At 57.2% G+C, this 17,250-nt stretch overlaps 1 protein-coding gene across 3 annotated transcripts in view; it reads right to left on the reverse strand.

The window, feature by feature from the left end:
- The window catches only part of GRID1 (glutamate ionotropic receptor delta type subunit 1), a 638,858-nt gene that overhangs the window by 583,298 nt on the left and 38,310 nt on the right, over positions 1-17,250 (reverse strand). The window lies entirely within an intron of this gene.

Raw genomic sequence — 17,250 nt, forward strand, 5'->3', positions numbered from 1 at the left:
GCACAGGTGTGTGAAGGTATGAGAAGATCGGTCCCTGGGAGGGCAGCTTCAAGGGCTGAGATGTGGGGAGCACCGTGTGCAGCGACGGGAGGACAGGAAGCAGTAGAGCCAGGAGGGTGGTCCCAGAGCCGCCAGGAGGGAGCTGCTGCCCTAAGCCCCAGAGAGAGGGGGGCGGTGTTGCGAGGCCCCCAGACGCCGCTGGGTCAGGTGAGGACTGAGGTGACCGTGCAGTGGACAGAGGCCCTTCTCCCAGCGTCACAAGGCCATGCCCTGACCGCGGGACCCAGGGCAGAGCCGAGGGCACACAGACTGGCCGTAGATGGGTAGGACATAGGGCAGCAGTGGAGGGAGGGGGCCACACGGGGCGCTGGCGGGGGCAGGAGACAGCCCGGCCCGCTGCAGAGCCAACGGGAGTGCCGCACACCCCTGCAGGTGGGAGTGGACCCGAGTGAGCCAGGGCCACCTGCTGCCCCAGGGGACGGGCTCCCAGACAGGGGCACGGTCATCAGGAGGGACCCCGGGCACGGACTGCGGGGCAGGCGGGGCTGCCACAGTGCTGGAGAGCGCGAACAGCTCCATCCCTCGGGCTGCTCTTTGGTCCATGAAGTTCATAGGAAGTCTTCTGCTGGGGCGGGGGCAGGGGGCACACAGGGGGAGGCGCCTGAGGGTCTCAAAGGGAAGAGAAGGAAAGCCAAGAGCCGTGGCCGAGTGAATGGGCCAGAGAAGCCCACTGGGAGTGGCCGGCAGTCCCAGTGTCCCCCGATGGTGGCTCCGGTGAGACTGGCCCGCCCACGCGGACATCCACTCTTCTCCACCAGGAGCAAAGGTTGGGGTTTCTCCCAGTGACAACGTCACACCCGTCGTGTTCATCTGTGTCCTCTGCACCTAACAACACTCTGCACGTACTCGGCAGACGTTGGCGACAAGGAAGGCTGGGGAGGCAGATGCCCCAAGGAGACAGACGCTGAGCCCACCTGGCGCCAAAGCCAAGGAGATCTGGGGCGTATCCTGTCCATCTGGACTGTGGGGGGCAATTTTGATCGGTCGACTCCAAAGTCACCGCCCCCACTTCCGCATACTGGGCTTCCGATTCCTAGGTCCTCTGGTGTCCGGGGAGGCTCGTGGGGCTGGGCTGGCCCTGGCAAGCCTCCCTGGGGCCCAGGCCACCCATCCCGTGTCCACTCCGGCAGCCGCAGCCGGTCTCCCACGCGCCCCGCATGCCCCCAGACAGTGGAAAGCCCACATCCCGTCCCCACCGTTCGCCATTCAATGGGATCACGAGCAAGATTCCTCAGCAAGAGGGGGAAACGCTTCTGATACAACATAAGAGACGCCACGGGCTGTCGAGCGATCACCGCTGTGGTCACAGCTGTGCACGTCTGTTTGCGGGGAGTTCCAGGAGGAGCCACACACACACAAAAAAAATCAAAATCATTTACCTGGTAAAATGCTGAGGTTGCAGGTTATGACTTGCTGCTTTGGGGTTTTTTTGGGGTTTTTTTTCTTTTCTTTGGTTTTTTTTTTTTTTAAATTCTGCAATTGTTATTGCCATCTTGGTCATACAATAAATAAAAAAAAGTCTAACTTTTTAAAATGAATTCTTCTACTACTGTTATTCTAGACAGGCGTGTTTGTAAAATAAAGGGAAAGGAGAGCCCATTCACAGAAGCAACGTAACAAATACAAAATAGAACAAGTACAATACAGATAAAACAAATGTTAACTATCCAGAAATAAACTTAGCAGGAGATGTGCGCAACCTACTAAAGAAAACTAGCAAACTTTGCCGGGATTTATAAAAGACAAATTTGAACTAGATTTGAATGAATACAGAAAATAACCATTCCCAGCTGGGAAGACTTTGTTATAGAAATGTCAATTTTCCCAAAAGTTAATTTATAAATTTAATTCAGTCCCAATCAAAATCTTGAAAGGATTTCCTAAAGGAATCAAAATCATTATAGAATCGTTTTTTTGAAAACAGATGAGAATATTAAACAAAATTCTGTAAAGGAAAAAAGTGAAAGGAAACTAGATATAAAAATATACTACATGGCAGTAATAATTAAAGTCCTATCTAAGTGGCACAAATACAGACTATGGATCTGATTTTTAAAATCCAGGAATAGACCCAACTGCACGTGATAATGTATCACAAAGTCGGCATCACCAAATAACACAGAGAGAAATTCGTGATTAATAAACTGTGCTGCAATAACTGGAACGTTTTAAAGAAAAGTAATTAAATCAGAAACGCACTTTACCTCTCACACCAAAAAAATAAACCCTAGCAGGATGAGAGAGGCAGATGTAGAAGTTGAATGGCAAAAAAAAAGAAAGAAAGAAAGAGAAAGAAAGAAACTAACTTCTCGGGAAATATTTATGTGTTCTCTGGAGGGAGTGATAACTTTTCAAGTTTCACGCCCAATAAAACGAAGTACCAAAAAAAAAAAAAAGGAACAGATTCAACATCACAGAAGTACAAAAGCCTTGTAGAAAAGGAACAAGATGACTAAAATTAAGAGAGTCTACGAGAAATATTAGCGGCTACGCGTCAGGCTGAGTGTTGGCCGCGCCGTGGCAAGAAGGGCCCACACATGGCGTGAGCACCTGGAGATGGCGGCAGGTGCACGGGTGACAGCCACCCGCGCAGGGCAGGGCCGGGCCACCCGCGAGCAGAAATGCGCCAGCTCCCAGGAACGAGCAGGGAGTCGGCCCACGTCTATGAAGACAGCAACAGGGCCCCCGATGGGTGCGGCGGGAAGGGTCCCCCCCGCCCCGGGCCGCCCCACAGGCGTGCCACCGCCCAAGCTCGCGTCCCCTGAGAAAACAGGTGGAAAGGATGGGTGCCCTCGAGACGTTCAGTGCAGCGTGACAGACGACACCCCAGGCACAGCCGATCTCGCAGCCAGGCACAGCCGCCACCACCCACCGTGTGGCCCCAGGTGGCGACCGGGACAACCGCAGCTGCGGCGAGAAACACCGGCGGTGTCGTTAGGAGAGCTGTGCCCACCCCCGAGGCGGTGTGGGGACCAGGGATGCGCCCGCGGCCCGACGGCTGCCAAGACGTGCGGCCACCGCCAAGTCACTGGGTCCACCAAGCATCTGCCTTGCCCCAGCCACACCGGACATGTGGTGGGTTCAGCGGTCTCCCCCCAAAACGTCACATTTACTGCAACCTCAGAACGTGACCTATTTTTGGAAATCGGATGTTTGCAGATGTCATTAGTTAAGAGGAGATCATCCTGGGTCTTCACATGGCCCAGGGTCTTAATGAGAAGGGGAGAGCACAGCCTGAAACACAGAAAGGGACGGTCTCGTGACGATGGAGGTGGAGACCGGGAGGTGCACCCACCGGCCATGGAATGTCAAGGACTGCTGGAAGCCACCAGAAGCTAGGGAAAGAGGCGGGGAAGGATTCGTCCCTTGAGCCCTCAGAGGGAGCATGGCCCTGCTGACACCCTGATTTCAGACTTCTAGCCTCCAGCACTGGGGGAAGAGTGCACTTCTGTTATTTTAAGCCACCCAGTTTGTGATAATTCGATACGGCAGCCCTGGCAGGATGGAACAGGACAGTGCCCTGGTTCACCTAGAAGCAGCCTTTCTTCATATGGAGTCCTCTAGGGGCTCCAGCCGCTGGCCAGACCCTGCCCTGTGCCCTAAGGCCACATGGGCCGACCTCTCAGAGGTCCCAGCAGAGCCATCAAACAGGTGCATGGAGCCGTAGCAATCTGCAGTAGAGCCTCTGAGGCCTGGGCTCCACGCCACTGGAGCCAACCACTGACCCCAACCCCTAACCTCCCCACCTCAACCTGGGAAATGGGCTCAGAGCCCAGCGTGGGGCCCTCGAGGTCTGTGTCAGGAGGAAAAGCTAGGAGAAGACAGGCCCACGGCCTCCAGGGGCGCCAGGACAGCAGGAGCTTGGGAAGCAGGCAGCCAGTTCAAGTTGTATCATCTACCAGCTGGGTGGTCCTGGAGACGTCACTGAAACGGGGGGATCGTGTGAGAGCGCGGCGCCCCCGCTGCCCTGTATGGCCGGTCCATCCTGTAGGGCGAAAATACGCAAGCGGGACCCGGAGCGTCCGCCCACCGTCCACAGCAGGTGAAGGGAATAAATCCTTATTTGGAAAGTAAAACAAACCCCGCTCCCCCGAAAGGCGCAGAAAAGAGGCAGCTGAAGAGGTTCCCTGCGGGGTCACAGACCAGCTGGGAGGCCCACAGGCCCACGACCCGGGGCCGCGATGCCCTAGCTCAGCTGTGTGCCCGGGGCCCCAGCTGACTCAGGCTCAGGGCAGCTCGTTGACTTTCTGCATCGGGTTGCACTGAAGAAAAACCCAAAATCAATCAGCCCCGTCTGTCTGTATCTGCCACTGACACCCTTCATTTCCATTCATTTTCCTTCCTGTTGTGCTAATGGTGTGTGGCTAAGCCACAGCATAAAAGGAGATATAAAATTATACAGCATTATCTTTCCCCTGAGCCCAAGCCCATGTGCTTTTTGCTCCAGCTCTGCTGACGCTTTAGAGAAGGGAGTGGACGCCAAATCTCAACCAGATTTAGACCCATCTCTCAAGGGGCCACTGCCACTGGCCCAGCAGATGGGCCCCCAGGCACAGAGCATCCTACGCTGTATCCCAGCCTTCCCAAGGAAAGGAGCAGGAGGGGCCCCAATGGCTGGGGAAGGAGCGAGCCAGCACATCAGCCCTCGTCTCACCTGGCCTCTGGGCAGCATTTGCCTGGACTGCTGGCATCACTGGCCCCCAGGTTGACAAGTATCACCAGTAGCAGAGACCAGGGTCCCCTTCTTGAGGCCTCAGTACCACTTCGAGGAGCAGCTGTTCTGATTGAACAGAGTGAACACATTCTGAAGCCTCTGGCTGTCCAGTACCTGAAGGAGCCCCTTAAGCCCTCACACCCGCCCCCAAAAATAGCCGGTTTCTGACTCAGAGCATGGTTCACCACCTCTAAGTCACACACCCCACTGGTCCCCAACTCCACTTCCCACCCTCCCTGGTTCCTGGCCTGACACCTGTTTCTCTGCTGAAAGCCTCACCTCTGCCTGCGTATCTTTCTTGGACCGTCTGCCTCTTTCCTAGCACCTAGGATGGACCACGGCCAGCCAGGGTCCCAGCAGGCAGATCGTGGACACAAACAGCAGCACCTGTGACCAAGGTCCTCCCTGGGACTCACTCCACAGAGGCAAACACACCTTTGCTAGAGGTGTCACCCTGTGTCATCACCCTGCACAGACACTCTATGGGCGAGGAGGTGGGGACAGAAAGAGGAGCCAGGAACAGCGCTGACATTCCTCAAGGCTTTGAGAAGTACTCCAGGTCATCTTTCATGAGTGAGAACTTCTAACACCTCTTTGAGAACCTTCCACAACTGATAAACCCTTCCCCCTCCTCCCCAGATGTGTAATACTCACACCCAACAGCACCTACCTGCAATTCCAAGTGGTCAAGGGCCCCTGGATGCCAGACCATGACTCACACTGAAAGATGTTTTTATGGACCTCTTGCTGTGATAAAACAGGAAGCATGCAGTGTGCCCAGTGATGTACTTACACTGAGGACACTCACCTCCAGACCGAACTTCCAGTTTCCGGGCAATAAAGCGGATAGAGGAACAAGTGAAATGACACCATGAGGAAGCAACCAGCCGGACGCAGTAGAGGAACCATTCTACAGGACGACTGGCCCACCCTCGAGAAGTCGATGTCAAGGAAAGAAATAGAGGAGCCTGTTCTAGATCTTTGTTACTCAAGCTGTATTCCATGGGCTTCCCGCAGCATCACCTAAGAGTTCATTAAAGGGGTGCCTGGCTGGGTCGGTCAGCAGGCTGTGCAACTCTTGATCTCAGGGTTGCTAGTTCAAGCCTCATGTCAAGGATAGAGATTGCTTAAATAAATCAATCCACAAACAGAAGAAAAAGAGAAGAAGGAGAGGGAGAGGGAGAAGGAGAAGAGAAAAAGAGGAGGAGGAAGAGGAAGAGGAGGAAAAAGGAGAAGAGTTTGCTAGAAATGCAGAAGCTTGGGCTCCTCGCCAACCCCAGAATCTGCACTTTGGCAAGAACTCCAGGTGACCATATGTACATATGAAAGTCTGACAAGCACTGGTCTAAATAAGAAGAGACTTGGAAGAAATAACAACCAATGGCAATGGATAGTCCTTGATCGGATACTGACTTCAACCAATCGGCTGTAAGAGAAACTTTGGAGGCAACTAGGGGAACTTGAACTTGGGGACTATTAGATTACAATAACAAGAAATTATGATTATTCTGCTAGGTATGAGAATGGGGTATGATTACGTAGGAAAACATCCTTAAATTTTTAGGGTTACATACGAAAGTATTTAGGAGCCAAATGTCACGATGCCTGTAATTTACTCTAAAATATTTCCACAAAAAAATAACAGATAAAGCAAAAATAAATTTATTATTAAAAAAAAAAGATAGGAAAGAAAAATAAACAGATAAAGCAGATACACAGCAAAACGGCAGCAACTATTAGATTGTAGGTGATGCACATGTGGGCGCCCGTGATACTATTCTACTACTTCTCCATGTGTATGAAAAATTCGTAAAATAAAAATTAGAAATAATCTTTTACTTCATTAGAGGGATTTTTCTAAACAAAAAGTAGAGTATGCTCAGGTAGGAGCCTGCTCAGGTGACTTCCCTTCTGGGCAGGGATTAGGCTCGGCGGGTAGGCGGCGCGTGGGGAAGGGACAGGCAACAGGCAAACACACCGACTTGAGCACTGACTACGTACTCAGGCATGAGAGTAGTTGGTACCTGTTCTCCTCACTTATCTTCACATCACCCCCGCGACCTTGGTCTTATCAGCCCCATCTTACAGGTAAGGAAACAGCTGCCTACTGGACACCACGTCACCCCAGAGGTCAGGACTTGGGCAGCAGCCCTGGTCCTCCCCACCTGGCTCCACAGGCCTTCAGAAGCCTCCCCTGGACTCCCTGCCGGCCGCTGCGGTGCTGGAGGAGGGATGCCAAGGCTTGTCCTCAGCTGCTTCCGACCCACACCAGTGCCCTGGGGACAATGCTCCCAGCCCCACCGCGGCACCGCATCTCCAGGTAATCGAGCTCATGGCCACTACCTTGTGAAGCCCTGACGAGTCACCTCTTTCCAGGCTCACATCACCACTGCTCACTGCCTTCTTGGTCTCCAACCTCTCCCCTGACCGGATGCTCACACAGGGTAGCCACAGGCCGTGCCGGGGGAACGTGCGACGCCGAATGTCCTCAGCCACTCTTCCCCGGCAGCTGGTAGGCCCCTGACCCTGGAGACCCTCTCCGCTCTCAGCTCCACCAAAGGAAGCACTGAGGGGGCCCCCGGGCCCAATTCCCAGCTCGCTCCACGGCACTGTTCCGTACCACGTATCCTGACCCCTCGAGAACCTGCTTCAAAACGTGCTCTGCCCCTTGGCCCACCTGTGACCTTTGCTGGGGAGTCCGGACGTGGCGTGTTGACAATGCACCGAGACAGAGAGGGGGCACCAGCAGGGACCGGAGTAAGTGAGGACACCAGCAGGAGGACCTCCTCCCCACTCCCCACACTTGAACTCATGCTTCGCGTGGCCCATCCTCAGCCGCCGCATTTGGTGCGTCGTGTCTGCTGCTGGAGTCCCACAGACCTGCTCCTGGACCCCTGATCCGGACCCAGCGGGCATGTGCTGAGCCCCACGGAGCTTGGTCGCCCTCCCGCAGCCCAGGCGGCACAACAGGTGCCAGAGCGGCAGGCAGGAAAGCGTGGAGGAAGCCAACGCGATGCCTGGCCCTGCCGCATCTGTGACCTCAGTCTCCGCACTCCCGTAAAACACAGCCCGTTGTCTTCCCTGGGCCTGGGCTGACAAGAAAAATAAAATAAAAGGACGAGATGTCTTGTTGTCATTGCCAAGAAAGTGGGGAGGCAAAGATCGGCATCCAGACGGACGTGCGGAAATCCACATTCTCTCTGTGGTGGGTGCAGGGTACTTCCCAGACCTGAACTTCTTGATTTATTTTTTTTAAGATTTTATTTATTTATTCATGAGAGATAGAGAAACGGAGACAGAGGCAGAGGGAGAAGCAGGCTCCATGCAGGGAGCATGATGTGGGACTCGATCCCGGGGCTCCAGGATCATGCCCTGGGCCGAAGGCAGGCGCTAAACTGCTGAGCCACCCAGGGATCCCCTCCAAACTTCTTGATGTAAACACGGCCACAGGAGCATTTTTAAGCCACTGGATGGCATGGTCCCTCTCTGTGATGGCTACTTTTGTGTGTCAACACGGCTAGGCCTGGGTGGCCAGTTATTGTGTCAAACGCACCAGTCCACATGTTGCTGCAAAGGTATTTTTTTACATGTGATTAACATTTAAAGCAGTGGACTCTGAGCAAAGCAGATCATCCTCCATAGTGTGGGTGGGCCTCACCTAATCAGTCGAAGGCCTTAAGAGCTAAGATCTTGGCAAATTGAACACCAATAAAAAATAAATTTATTATTTAAAAAAAATAAAATAAAATTGATATAAAATAAAATATTTAATAAAATTTAAAAAAAAGAGCTAAGATCGAGTGAGGTCTCTCCAGAGCTTCAGCCTTGAGTCGGCTGTAACATCCAGGCCTGCAACCTCAACTCAGCCCTGGGTCTCTAGCCTGCTGGCCTGCTCTGCATGCTGTGATTAGCCGGCACCCAGAATCACATGAGCCAGTCCCTTAAAATAAATCTTTCTCCCGCTCTCACTTGCTGTTTGTCTCTGTTTCTATATCTGTGTGTCGCGGTTTCTCCCAATAAATGATGAGAAGAGAGAGAGGGAAACGTGCATGCCTGGCGGTGCTATTTCTCTGGAAACCCCTAACTCACACTCCGCGTCCCAGGAAAGAGCCCTCGCCCAGGATCCTGCCACCGGTCAGTCGGGAGTATGGGGGTGTGGAGGGGCCAGCAGAGAAGCCACCCCGGAAAGCTTTCTTTATTTCCCTTAAAGTGACCGGAAAGTAAAATGGCTAAGGATTGATCTGGTCTTTACGATGATGTAAAATTCAACGGTGTTGAGTTAGTTTACGACCATGTGGCTCTCAGACCTCCAACCCCCCCCCCCCCAGTGCCTCCTGCCCTCAGAAGCAATAGAAGATCCAGCATGTACATCAGGGGCCCCTAAGGCTGCGGGAGCAGAACAGAAGGGGAGGGGCCTCCGGCTGAGAACCCCCTGCGCAGAGAAGCTCCTCTGTGAGGCGTCTCCACGCAGACAGACGGCGGTGGGGGTCTTCAGCAGTCTGGGCATCAGCTCCCAGAAACTATGGGAATTGGAAATTCCATTGAGGTCTCCCCCCAAGGCCAGACCACCACGGCCGCCCCGAAGACTTGAGAAAGCAGGATCGTGCGACATTTCTTGGACACTCTGGGAAGGGAGGGCTGAGACTCCCACTGTCTGCTTCGTCTCCAACCTTCACAATGACAGTTCGGTAAGCGACACTGTCCCCGTTTACGCTTGAGGAACAAGCCTCAACAAGACCTGTCACAAGCCCTCCTTCCGAAGATCTTGTAACAAGACGGTAGGAAGCCAGGCCTACGGATTTTACAAAATGCACGCTTCTACGGATTTTACAAAATGCACGCTTCTGCGTTCCAGCCCAGGTCCTCCCACCAACACCTGGGGGTGCACAGTGCCCCCAACATTTACCCTGACCACATTTTAAAACGATCCCTCAGGCAGCCCAGGTGGCTCAGTGGTTTAGCGCCGCCTTCAGTCCAGAGCATGATCCTGGAGACCCAGGATCGAGTCCCACATCGGGCTCCCTGCATGGAGCCTGCTTCTCCCTCTGCCTGTGTCTCTGCCTCTGTGTGCGTGTGTGTGTCTCTCGTGAATAAATAAATAAAATCTTTTTTAAAAAAATAAAATAAAAATTTAAAAATAGTAAGTAAAACGATCCCTCCTCATGTGTCTCCTGGTCAAGAGAAATGCCGACTCCACGTAACACAAGACTGTAGAGAAGAAGTGCCTTTGGGGATCATCCCCCCCCAGACCCCTTCAACAAACCTTTCAACCAGCTGCAATCCCAGCCTCTAGTCCACAACTTGAAAGGAAGAGTCCTCCCCCTGCCAGGCCCACTGTCGGGCCTCTCCTGCTACAGCCTCAGATCCCCATTGACCCCCCGCCCTGGCCCCGAGTTCTGCAAGACCTGTGAGTGTTAATGGGCCCTGATGGCTTGTCGAGGGTTCTCTTGAGCCAAGGCCAATGGAAAAGGCTCTTCGTTTGGGTAACCTTCCCCGACACTGTCCTCTGATTGATTTAAAATCGCTCCTAATCACATCTGGCACTGCCTTATCTCCTTCTAGGAGACTTCCAAATCCCAGGGAAAGACAGAGGCGCTATCCAGAAACGCCCAAACATAAACCTGCGGCAATCTGGGCTCAGAAGACAAAGGCTCTCCCAGAGAGTCGGACTCCCTAGATCTGGGCCTCATTCCCCCCATGCTCCCTCTCCCGCCCTTGCCATGAGTCTGGATCCCAGAAGCCAACAGTCAAAGCAATGAACAAAAAAAAAAAAAGAAAAAGGCCACGCCGTTCCCATGGTCGGGGTGTGGGTATCCTCACACTTGAGCCCCTTGAAAGTAAACATGAGCTAAAGGAGCATTTTTAAGCCCCTGGGTGACCCTGTCCCCAACAGCAGTGGCTGATTCTAGGTGTCACTTTGGCCAGGCCGTGGCGGCTGGCTGTTTGCTCCAACCCTAGTCTGGGTGTTGCTGGAGAAACGGAGAGGGACAGGGAGGAAGGAGGCCCACTTCCCAGGCCAGGAGACGGGACCTCCCCCGACCAGAGATCCCAAACCCAAAGGCACGTGACATAAAGGGACCTAAGGTCCTCCAACAATGGAAGTCCCACAGAGAGGGCAGCGCACCCAACGTGGACTCGGAAGGTCCACCTCAGAAGTGCTTCGATGAGCATGAGGATGGGGAGGGACACCCCTGACCCGCACCTGGCTGCCACGAGGGGTGAAGCGTGCTGTCCAGAATTCGGGAGCCAGGTCTGCCCTCACTTCCCGCCCCCCTGCCCTTCTGGGGTCCCCTCCCCGGACAGCTAACTCTCCAGCGGGACCCTGCCCCAGAGGCAGCCAATCTCTGGCTTCACAGCCCTGTGAACTGAGGCCCCCTGGCTTCCTCCACCCCCAGACCTGCACCAGGGCCCATCAGATTCTGCCGCGAGGCCCTGGCCCTTGGCAGCAGCCTGAGAACCCGCTTCCAGAATCTGTGAACAGTGGGTTCAAGTGGGCTATCGCTCCCGACAAGCGTGGGAGTCTAACGCCTGCCCAAGTGTATCAGTGGGCTAAGAACCAAAACACCCAGGCCCACATCACAAATCCTCCCACGGGCTGCTGTGGGCCAAAGAAGAAACCCGTTGGAAAAGGAAAAGGAAAAGGTATTCGGTGTGAGAGCAGCATAAGAAATTTTCTCGGTTAGAGGGATTCTAAACACACAGTCGTTCCATTATTTACGTTTGGAAATAGTCCGTATTTTATGTTAATAGGACGATGATACAAAAAATTAGAGGATTTAGGAGAACTTGTCTTAGAACTTAAGATTTATCAAGTCACAGGAGAGAGAAGGGGTGGGAAGCTGCAGAGCATCGGTGCTCTCGAGACGACAGTGAGCCCTGAACAGCTGCATTTGACAAAGTGAACAAAGAGGAGCAACTGACCCTGAGACCAAAGCGGGGCCCCTACTCATGCCAACGAGCGACAATTCACAAAGCCACAGCATTGAAGTAACCAACGGCACTCGGTCCTCCGCAGACCACCCTGGGGGACCTGCTAGCGTGGAGCTGGGACACGTTGAGCCACAAAGATGACCGTGGCGATCCATAAAGGAATGGGCTGAGCCTGTGTTCTGGAGAGTTCTGGGCCTGGCATCTGTCTATCACAGCCCTGTGGGCCCTGTCTGAACCAGGGTGAAGAATCAGAGACATCCACACCGCGCTGTCTGTTCTGTCCACGGCACCCCTCGCTGGGAGGAAGCCTGGGCCAGGGAGGGCAGCATTTGTTCCCCCGGCAACTCTTGGGAGGGGCTTGAATTACCAGCATTGGAAACTCCAGACTCCATAGTTAGCGCCATCAAAGATTTCCCCCAAGGGGAGCCCAGTAAGTGGGAGAGGATCAATACCCATGACAGCCTTCCTTCTGAGACACCGCTGCACCATTTGCATGTGAAGGTTGCACTGACGTCCCTCCTGCAAAGCCCCCTTGCTAGGAGAGACCGTCCTCCCCGGGCTCCCTTGAAGCCCGTCCTCCACGAGCTCAGCCTCTAAACCCCTGCCCTCCGCCCCACCCCTGCGCTGTGCACAAACTTAGCACCGGGCCCACTCCACCCTACGCCCCCACCCCCAGAGAATTCTGAGGACTGGCAGCCGGAGCGGCTCAAGCCTACCCCAGCCCTCAGGTGCCCGCCTCAGCTCTCCCACCAGGACCGCTGCAGGTTGCTCCCACCGTTCCCCACGCCAGAGCCCAGGGCCCAGGGCGGTGCCCCATTGTCCTCCTCTCCTGAGGCCTCCACCGCATCCAGAGCAATCCAGTGGCAGCCCTCGCACCCCCCTCCCCATCCTCAAACCGACACCCCTCTTACCACGCCCACAGCCACTAATGAGCTCTCACTGTGAACAGACACAGCCCAATGCCCCAAAGCTTTCAACGCCCTTCTCAACGGACTGAACCCCAAGGGGCTCCTTGGACAGAGCCACAGGGCTCCACGTACACGTGCGCTGGGCCCCTCTTGCCGAGCACTCTCACCAGGGCCAGGGCCAGCATCTGCGGCGGCTGTATCCCAGGCCTGGGCAGGGCGCCACGGTAGAAACAGGGCTGCATCCACTCACCGCCCGTGCCTGACCCCACCAAGGAGCTGGGAGGCCCCAGGACCTCAACCACAGTCTGCTGCGGCAGCCAGCCCTGCACGTGCAGGGACCCCAGGCACCCACAGGATGTGCACCCTTGTGCACGTGTGGGTCCAGAATCTATGTTTCCCACCACGTAGCTCGTGGTTTCTGCAAAGAGGATGGAAATTCCAGAGGAGGCCATTGACCCCACTCAGCCTCAGCCAGACATACCTGCCGCCCTTCTGCCACCTTGTCCCCCAGACTCCACATGCACTCCCAATGGCCAGAGCCTGAAATGTTCCTACGTTTATTCGGGGAGTTTCCAAAAGGCCAAAGTCAGACACACAAGTCGGCCAGGTTTGCTAGCACCGCACGGCACCACGCACAGTCCATAGGCTGACCCTCTGAGCCCAGGTCTGTTGGCCCAGACAGCAGAGGCTGCAGGAAGGGAGCGTGACCCAACCCCAGCTGATCGACCCAGGAAGGGGAGTGAGACCCAATCCCAGCTGATCCATCCTGCAAGAGCCTCATGGGTCAAGTTGGAGGAGGAGGAGCAAGAGAAGGTGGTGGGAAGAGGAGCAGCAGCAGGCAGGGAGGGTTGGAGGGACACACCAGTGTTCCCAGAGTCCTCCTTGGCGCCAGCAGGGAGCCAAGTCGTCACGCATTGCTATGTCGTTCAATCCCCCAAGAGCCTGGTACGAACTATTCCCTGTTTACCAGCGAGGAAGCCAAGCCTCAGGGAGGCCAAGAAACGTCCTTGAAATCATACAGCCAGTCCCGTACAGCTGCAGACTGTCCGGCGTGAGGGCCGTGCTCCCGCCACTGCACCAGGCCATGGCCAAGGGGCAGGGGGAGAAAGCCCCGGGGCAGCCGGGAGGGCTGGTGCCGGCAGTTGGGCCGCCCCATGCCAGTCCCCGTAATGCTCCACGAACCAGGCATGGGCTGTGCCCCCTCCCCAGGTCCACAGGCCGCCTCTCCATCCAAGCCTCACAGATTTACCGGTTCCCACACGCACCTCCCCTCCCAAGGCAGCACAGGCCCCTTACATGGTGTCAGGGGCTCCCCAGCCCCCGAGAACACGGGGCACTGGAGAAGGAAGGCGCCTGGCCCACCTCCGCCTCCGCCTCCCTCTCCCTGGCCCTCGGCCCTCCAGCCGAGCTGCGGTTCAGAAGCGGAGTCAGATCCCCCGAGCAGCACCACTATTTTAATCAGCGAGTTTTAAAACCCACGGGTGTACAGTCCTGAGGCCCCCGAGGACCCAGCCCGGGGCACCCTCCCCACACGGAGGAAGGGGGCCCCAGGGCCTCCCGAGGGCGGCCTCTGCTTCCCTGCCCTTGTGATTTGTGGGGCGCCTCCTGCTGATGGGGGCACTTTGGTGAGGTCCACGTGACCTTGGCCTCCGCTAAGTTAAATGGGCGCGGAAACAAAGCAAAGCTGTCTCCAGATATCCGAGCTGGGGTGGCTCCGTCAAGCCCGGTGACGTCAGAGTCCTTTCACCTTCAACACGGCAATGCCCAGCCTGGGGAAACCCTTTCCCACGCTGCTGACGGGGAGCGGAGGAGGCGCACTGGGCGGCCGAGCCCTGCCCCGATGGCGGCGCCACGTCCCCTCCAGCCATCGGCCAAGGGGGAGCGGCTGCTTCACTGGAGCCCGGGGCTCCGGGGCAGCCTCGGGCAGTGGGTTCAGGCGCTGCGCTGCCCGCACAGGAGCCCCGCGCGGTCATTCGCCAGCTCCCCCCGTTCCTGCCCCAACGTCACTGCGGGTCACAGCCCACACAGGGACTAGGGAGACGGAGCTCCTTGCAAATGGTGACCTGCTGTCCGGGCTGCTGCCCACCACCGCCCCAGGCACCAAGAACGGTGACGTCAGCGACAGTGCCCAGGGCTGTGCCCCGTCCTAGGACAGGGACCTCAGAGCAGCGCCCCGGGACAGGAACCCACGACGGAGGAGGCAGAACGCAAGAGCTCCTGCCCCCAGACCACAGGGCGCCGCAGCAGCGGTGCGACACCGCAAGCCACGGGCTCAGCAACAGGCTGGGCAGGCCTGGGGACGAGGGGCCGGGCAGGAGGCACGTCCTGCGCAGGAAAGCAGGGCGGGGGTGGCAGCGCTGGAGGGCGGCAGGGCCTGGGCTGCAGCGGGTCCCACTAGCACCCCTGCCATGGAGAGCACAGGGTCACCGCGACGGCTGCCGTGACCCTGCACTAACCGTGTGCCCCGACTGCATCCGGCTCCTGACACTGTCTCAGGCCAGGAGACCAACAGGAGACGCCTACAGAGGGGGACACAGAGGTTCTGAGAGGCCCCGCCGCTGCCCCAGGCCTGGCCCCAGGCTCTCCCTCCGTGCCCATCTCCTGGGTCTCGGCTGAGGGTAGGAGCGTCTCTATAAGGAGCAGAGGCCTCCCCAGCCTCTCCCCGGTCTCCCCGCATGTGCAGGAGCCTCCCCCCAGGTCTCTGGGGCTCCCTGTGCAGCCCCCCAGTCTCCCCACATGTGCAGGAGCCTCCTCCCCAGGTCTCCGGGGCTCCCTGTGCAGTCCTCGGCCCCCCAGTCTCCCCACGTGTGCAGGAGCCTCCCCTCCAGGTCTCTGGGGCTCCCTGTGCAGCCCTCGGCCCCCCGGTCTCCCCACGTGTGCAGGAGCCTCTTCCCCAGGTCTCCTGGGCTCCCTGTGCAGCCCTCAGCCCCCCAGTCTCCCCACGTGTGCAGGAGCCTCCCCCCAGGTCTCTGGGGCTCCCTGTGCAGCCCTCGGCCCCCCGGTCTCCCCGTGTGTGCAGGAGCCTCCTCCCCAGGTCTCCTGGGCTCCCTGTGCAGCCCTCAGCCCCCCAGTCTCCCCACGTGTGCAGGAGCCTCCCCTCCAGGTCTCCAGAGCTCCCTGTGCAGCCCCCCGGTCTCCCCACGTGTGCAGGAGCCTCCCCTCCAGGTCTCCAGAGCTCCCTGTGCAGCCCCCCGGTCTCCCCGTGTGTGCAGGAGCCTCCCCCCAGGTCTCCAGGCAGGGAGGGCCCGCATCTGGACGTGCAGCACAGCCTGACCTGGCCCCGATGTATTGATGACCCAGGACTGAGTCGCATCCTGGGCCTTGCCGTCCCCTGCCCTGCACATATTACCCAGGCTCCCCCCCAACCCTGACCCTGATCCAGGTCCTACAACCTCAATGCCAAAGCCCAGGAAATCCACGGGAGAGGAGCCCCCTTTTCTCCCGGGGGGGGGGGGGAGGGCGGGGGGGTGCCGGCTGCTTCCCCTTCCTCAGCCCAGGACTTGCCCTCCCGGTGGCTGGCTCCCTGACGGACAGCCGGGCCTGCCAGCGCTTGTTGTTTCTGCTAAACTTGATGCTATTACAACAAAACTCCTGTATTTCTTGCAAACAATTTTCCCCTTTGCAATCTCATAAATTAATTCCCTCCTTTCAAGCTGACTGGCTTCCTGCTAATCTAACCACTAACCTATCACCATCCGTAAACTAAATGATCCGTAAACATTCTCACATCTCTAGCCTAATGCACTCAAATTACTTCTGTTTTTCCTACTTTATCTTTCTTTGCTAAAGCCAGCTCGGGTCCAGCTTCCTCCCTCCTTGCTCCCTAACACCCGGGCCTCGGCTCCTGGCTCCCGGGGCTCCGCTCTCTTCCACCAAGACGGGGGGCCTGGCCGCTTCAGCTGGGCCCCGGGTCTAAGTGATGAGGAGCCCAGAAACCCGGGCGGCCCAGAGTGGCTCCGGGAGCAGGGCTCGCCCCATCGCTGTGTGTCTGCCCAGGGCCGTCTGTCCCCCCGTCCCACCCCGAGATGCCACCAGCTGTGCCCAGAGGGCCCAGCCTGGGAAGACATCAGGGGAAAGCAGGAGCTGGCCCAGGGGTGGGCTTCAGGAGGCACCTGCTGCTCACCAGAGGCCTGAGGACGTAGCACCTCCTAGGAAGCCACCTGGACCCTTGGGCCCGCAGTCCCTCCCCCCAGCACTTCTCGCAGGTACGCCAGCCGCCAGCCCTCCGTGTCCTTGCAGGGACGTGGTGCGGCCGTTCCATAGCCCTGCCCAGGCGCCCCAGAAAGGCCATGTGGGCATGGAGCCCAGACGGAGGACCAGGGCCCCGTGGCTGAGCCCACAGGCCCCTGGGTCTGTCCGCCCCCCAGGGAGCTCTCCTGGGCACCCACCTGCTGCCCCAGCCTGCAGCCAGGGCTCCCCACCCGACCTGTCCCTCAGGACTGACCCCCTGCTGCCCTGATCCCACTGCAAGGTCTCCAGTCCAGAGCCGCCTGCCTCCGCAAGGCCTCCAGGCTCTGTCTCCGTCAGCACAGCCTTGAGCTGGTCACTCAACCTCCTGAGCTCTGACTCCTCCGCGGGGCCAACACCTCCTCAGCTGTCATGAGGACGAAATGTGCAATGTAGGCCAAGTGTGCATAC

The sequence above is a fragment of the Canis lupus genome, chromosome 4, assembly GCF_048164855.1.
Source record: "Canis lupus baileyi chromosome 4, mCanLup2.hap1, whole genome shotgun sequence".
Lineage (NCBI taxonomy): Eukaryota > Metazoa > Chordata > Mammalia > Carnivora > Canidae > Canis > Canis lupus.